Source organism: Arachis ipaensis, chromosome B10 (genome assembly GCF_059453495.1).
Source record: "Arachis ipaensis isolate K30076 ecotype BB chromosome B10, ASM5945349v1, whole genome shotgun sequence".
Lineage (NCBI taxonomy): Eukaryota > Viridiplantae > Streptophyta > Magnoliopsida > Fabales > Fabaceae > Arachis > Arachis ipaensis.
Genome location: NC_142435.1, coordinates 99293989 through 99299988, shown reverse-complemented (window position 1 = coordinate 99299988; position 6000 = coordinate 99293989). Strand labels below are relative to the sequence as shown.

The 6000-nt window shown below is 36.0% G+C and overlaps 1 non-coding gene across 1 annotated transcript; it reads left to right on the top strand.

Moving 5' to 3' along the window:
- Positions 1-316: 316 nt before the first annotated feature.
- On the top strand, positions 317-424 carry LOC148581041 (small nucleolar RNA R71). The gene has a single exon (XR_015896085.1). It is a non-coding gene; the product is annotated as a small nucleolar RNA R71 (small nucleolar RNA).
- Positions 425-6000: the final 5576 nt, after the last annotated feature.

Sequence of the window (6000 nt, the reverse complement as noted above, 5' to 3'; positions counted from 1 at the left end):
TACTGTTGGATGCAACTTGCATTCCATGCAGACTCTGAGAAATCATATTGACTTGCTGAGTCAATATTTTGTTCTGAGCCAATATGGCATTCAGAGTATCAACCTCAAGAACTCCCTTCTTCATAGGCGTCCCATTACTCACAGGATTCCTTTCAGAAGTGTACATGAACTGGTTATTAGCAACCATGTCAATGAGTTCTTGAGCTTCTGCAGGCGTTTTCTTTAGGTGAATGGATCCACCTGCAGAGGTGTCCAGTGACATCTTTGATAGCTCAGATAAACCATCATAGAATATATCCAGGATGGTCCATTCTGAAAGCATGTCAGAAGGACACTTTTTGGTCAACTGTTTGTATCTTTCCCAAGCTTCATAGAGGGATTCACCTTCTTTCTGTCTGAAGGTTTGGACATCAGCTCTAAGCTTGCTCAGCTTTTGAGGAGGAAAGTACTTGGCTAAGAAAGCCGTGACCAGCTTATCCCAAGAGTTCAGGCTGTCTTTGGGTTGAGAATCCAACCATAATCTAGCTCTGTCTCTTATAGCAAAAGGGAAAAGCATGAGCCTGTAGACTTCAGGATCTATTCCATTAGTTTTAACAGTATCACATATCTGCAAGAATTCAGTTAAGAACTGAAAAGGATCTTCAGATGGAAGTCCATGAAACTTGCAGTTCTGCTGCATTAGAGAAACTAATTGAGGTTTCAGCTCAAAGTTGTTTGCTCCAATGGCAGGAATGGAGATGCTTCTTCCATGTAAATTGGAATTAGGTGCAGTAAAGTCACCAAGCATCCTCCTTGTATTATTATTATTTTCGGCTGCCATCTCCTCTGCCTGTTCGAAAATTTCTGAAAGGTTATCTCTGGATTGTTGTATTTTAGCTTCTCTTAATTTTCTCTTCAGAGTTCTTTCAGGTTCTGGATCTGCTTCCACAAGAATGTTCTTATCCTTGCTCCTGCTCATATGACAAGGAAGAATGGCCAGAAAAATGATAATAATAATAGAGATCCTTTATACCACAGTATAGGGATCCCTTTGTAAGTAGAAGAAGAGGGGGAGATAAAGGATGTGATGTAAAGGAAGAAACACAACTGTGAGGATTGGAATGTGAGATGAGATGTTAGGATATGAATGAATAAATAGAATAGGATGGGGGAGGGATAATTTTCGAAAATTATTTTGAAAAAGAGTTAGTGATTTTTGAAAATTGTTTTTGAAAATTTGTTAGTATTTTTTGAAATTTTTTTTTTGAAATAAAAATAAAAATAAAAATAATTAGTTAATTAAAAAGAAATTTTTGAAAAAGGGGGAGATATTTTCGAAAATTTAGAGAGAGAGGGAGTTAGTTAGGTGGTTTTGAAAAAGTTAAGAAACAAACAAAAAGTTAGTTAGTTAGTTGAAACAAATTTTGAAAACCAATTTTGAAAAGATAAGTAGTTAGGAGGTTAGGAAAGATATTTTGAAAAGATATTTTTGAAAAAGATAAGATAAGAAGATATTTTTGAAAAGATATGATAGAAATTAGTTTTTGAAAAAGATTTGATTTTTAAAATCACAATTAATGACTTGAGTCATAAGAAATCACAAGATATGATTCTAGAACTTAAAGTTTGAATCTTTCTTAACAAGCAAGTAACAAACTTCAAATTTTTGAATCAAAACATTAATTGATTAGTTATTTTCAAAAATTTTATATAAAAATAAGAAAAAGATTTTTGAAAAATATTTTTGGAATTTTCGAAAATAACTAAGAATTTTGAAAAAGATTTGATTTTTGAAAAAGATTTTGAAAAAGATAAGATTTTCAAATTGAAAATTTGATTTGACTCATAAGAAACAACTTGATTTTAAAAGTTTTGAAAAAAATCAATCCAAATTTTCGAATTTGATGAGAGAAAAAGGGAAAGATATTTTTTTTTTATTTTTGAAATTTTTATGAAAAACATGAAAATTATGCAATGCATGAAATTTTTAGATCAAAATAATGAATGCATGCATGAATGATATGAATGTCAAGATGAACACCAAGAACACTTTGAATGTCATGATGAACATCAAGAACATATTTTTGAAAAATTTTTAATGCAAAGAAAACATGCAAGACACCAAACTTAGAATTCTTTGATGCTTACGCACTAAGAATTCAAGAATGCATATGATAAACATGAAAAGACACAAAACAAAAAATCATCAAGATCAAACAAGAAGACTTACCAAGAACAACTTGAAGATCATGAAGAACACTATGAATGCATGAAATTTTCGAAAAATGCAAGATGCACATGCAAGTGACACCAAACTTATAATGTGACTCAAGACTCAAACAAGAAACAGAAAATATTTTTGATTTTTATGATTTTCTAATTTTTTTGGATTTTTATTTTATATTTCTCGAAAATTATTTAGAAGGAAAGAAAAATAAGGATTCCAAAATTTTTAATATGAATTCCAGGAATCTTGCCATGTTAGTCTTAAAGCTTCAGTCCAGGAATTAGACATGGCTCACTAGCCAGCCAAGCTTTCAAAGAAAGCTCCAGTCCAAAACACTAGACATGGCCTATGGCCAGCCAAGCTTCAGCAGGTGATCATGGATCAACAGCGGGTAGATCAGGAACAGTAGCAGGTGGATTAGCTCCAACTAGCTTGCTCTTGATAACCAATTGCAAGCCTCAGTCCAAATGAATTTAGACATGGCTTTACAGCCAGCCAGGATGCAACATATAATTACATGGGCTGGAGTGATTAGTTGAATACCAATCCCAAAGTAGTTTGGGTATGGCTTTACAGCCAGATATGATTCAACATATTTCATGAAACACTAGAATTCATTCTTAAAAATTTTGAAGCCATAGAATAATTTATTTTTGAAAACCTTTTTTATTTTTTTTTCAAAAATAGATGAGAAAATTTTAGAAATATTTTTGAAAAATTTTTGAAAAGAAAATAAAAATAAAATTACCTAATCTGAGCAACAAGATGAACCGTCAGTTGTCCAAACTCAAACAATCCCCGGCAACGGCGCCAAAAACTTGGTGCACGAAATTGTGATCACATTAATGTAGTACTCTTTGTTATTGTATGGAATCATTATTATGGCTCTTTACTATGTGTGGACACAACTCCGTTCAACTAACCAGCAAGTGTACTGGGTCGTCCAAGTAATAAACCTTACGTGAGTAAGGGTCGATCCCACAGAGATTGTTGGCTTGAAGCAAGCTATGGTCACCTTGCAAATCTCAGTCAGGCGGATTTAAACATGATACTTTATTAGATTAAAATAAACAATAAAAGGGATAGAGATACTTATGTAGATTCATTGGCAGGAATTTCAGATAAGCGAATGGAGATGCTTTTCGTTCCTCTGAACCTCTGCTTTCCTGCTATCTTCATCCAATCAGTCTTACTCCTTTCCATGGCTGGCTTTATGTGATACATCACCACCGTCAATGGCTACTTTCGGTCATCTCTCGGGAAAATGATCCAATGCCCTGTCACGGCACGGCTAATCGTCTGGAGGCATCACCCTTGTCAATGGCTTCATCTTATCCTCTCAGTGAATAATATGCTCACGCACCCTGTCACGGCACGGCTATTCATCTGTCGGTTCTCGATCATGCTGGAATAGGATTTACTATCCTTTTGCGTCTGTCACTAACGCCCTGCAATCGCGAGTTCGGAGCTCGTCACAGTCATTCAGTCATTGAATCCTACTCGGAATACCACAGACAAGGTTTAGACCTTCCGGATTCTCTTGAATGCCGCCATCATTCTAGCTTACGCCACGAAGATTCTGGTTAGGAGATCTAAGAGATACTCATTCTAGCTTAATTCATGTAGAACAGAAGTGTTTGTCAGGCACGTGTTCATAAGGGAGAAGGATGATGAGCGTCACACATAATCATCACCTTCATCACGTTCTTGGGTGTGAATGGATATCTTAGAAGCGAAATAAGAAGAATTGAATAGAAAACAGTAGTACTTTGCATTAATCTTTGAGGAACAGCAGAGCTCCACACCTTAATCTATGGAGTGTAGAAACTCTACCGTTGAAAATACATAAGTGAAGGTCCAGGCATGGCCGAGATGGCCAGCCCCCTTGATCTAAGAACAATGCGTTCAAAGATAATCCTAAGATCCTAAGATGATCAAAAGATGCCTAATACAATAGTAAAAGGTCCTATTTATAATAAACTAGCTACTAGGGTTTACATGAGTAAGTAATTGATGCATAAATCCACTTCCGGGGCCCACTTGGTGTGTGCTTGGGCTTGGGCTTGAGTGTTACACGTGCAGAGGCCATTTGTGGAGTTGAACGCCAGTTTCTGTGCCAGTTTGGGCGTTCAACTCTGGTTTTGGATCCTTTTCTGGCGCTGGACGCCAGATTTGGGCAGAAGCCTGGCGTTGAACGCCAGTTTACGTCGTCAATTCTTGGCCAAAGTATGGACTATTATATATTTCTGGAAAGCTCTGGATGTCTACTTTCCAATGCAATTGGAAGCGCGCCATTTCGAGTTCTGTAGCTCCAGAAAATCCACTTTGAGTGCAGGGAGGTCAGAATCCAACATCATCAGCAGTCCTTTTTCAACCTCTGAATCTGATTTCTGCTCAAGTCCCTCAATTTCAGCCAGAAAATACCTGAAATCACAGAAAAACACACAAACTCATAGTAAAGTCCAGAAATGTGAATTTAACACAAAATCTATTAAAAACATCCCTAAAAGTAACTAGATCCTACTAAAAACATACTAAAAACAATGTCAAAAAGCGTATAAATTATCCGCTCATCAACTACCAAGAAGAAGGCAAAGAAATGAACCAATGGAGGAAGAAGAGCCACAAGAGGAAGAGGAACAGCAACACATTCCACCACATAACACTCTGGATATGACTCAGATGCAGGAAGCAATTGGAAGATTATCAAAACAGTACATGAGAATTCAAGAAAGGCAAGAGGAATACCATTAACAGTACATGAAAAACCAACAAGAGCAAGAGGAATGGCAGCTGAGAATGATGAACAAACAAAGTGAGTTTGAGTCAAAATTCTTCGTGATGCAAGAGGAGCATGCTTTTCAATCTCACGAATCATTTGGAAAGTTAGCACAAATGCAAGCTGAAAATATGAGGGCTCTCAAAGAGTTCATAACTCTCCAAGATGCAAGATATGAAGTCCAAGCCGACTACAACATAAATAGTCAAATCAAAATGAACTATATTGGAGAGCATCTGCACAACATGGATCTAGCATTTCCAACTTTCGATGAGTTCTTCAAAGGGAAAAGTGAGATAGAAGTAAGCAAGGCTATGAGACTTGAAGATAGAGTAGAGGAGGCGATGAATAGAGCTGGGTTCTGGCGGGGTCAACAGACAACAGACATGGACACAGGGAACACCAACACCCAAGCAAATGAAAGAAGCAAGAAAAAGCATGATACATGAAAGGTGGACCTGCTCCTTACTACAAAGAAAGCATGCATCATTTCTGTATAAAGTAGTCTTTGCATCTTTAGTAGTCATTTTAGTTAATAGTCTTTGCATTATGTTTGTTTTCTTAAAATAAGTAAGCTAGTCTAAGTGTGTGCTTGTGTGTTTACTTTTACTTAACTAATGCGTGCTTTGTCCCCTGCATCTTTTCAATTCAATAAAATAAATGTTTGAAGCATGAAGTAAGATGATTCATTATTAGCTAGAAGTCAAATAATAGTAAGTGGTGGCATGTATGTGTGATTGTGTGGCAACTCACTATTAGTGAATAAAAGGAATAGATTGTTCTCTTTTTAAGAAGAAAGTAGTTCACTATCTATGAATCTCAACAAAATAAAAGTCCTTGGGTGAAAAGAAAAACAAAAAAAGAAGAGAAAAAGCCAAAAGTGGCAACAGAACAAAAGAAAAATAAAAAGAAACAAAGCTAGACACCAATAGTTTGAACTTTAGAATATATACCTGTGGTGTCTTTGTACTAGGATCTGCTTGGATTATTAAGTTCTTTGGAGTGCATTAACACT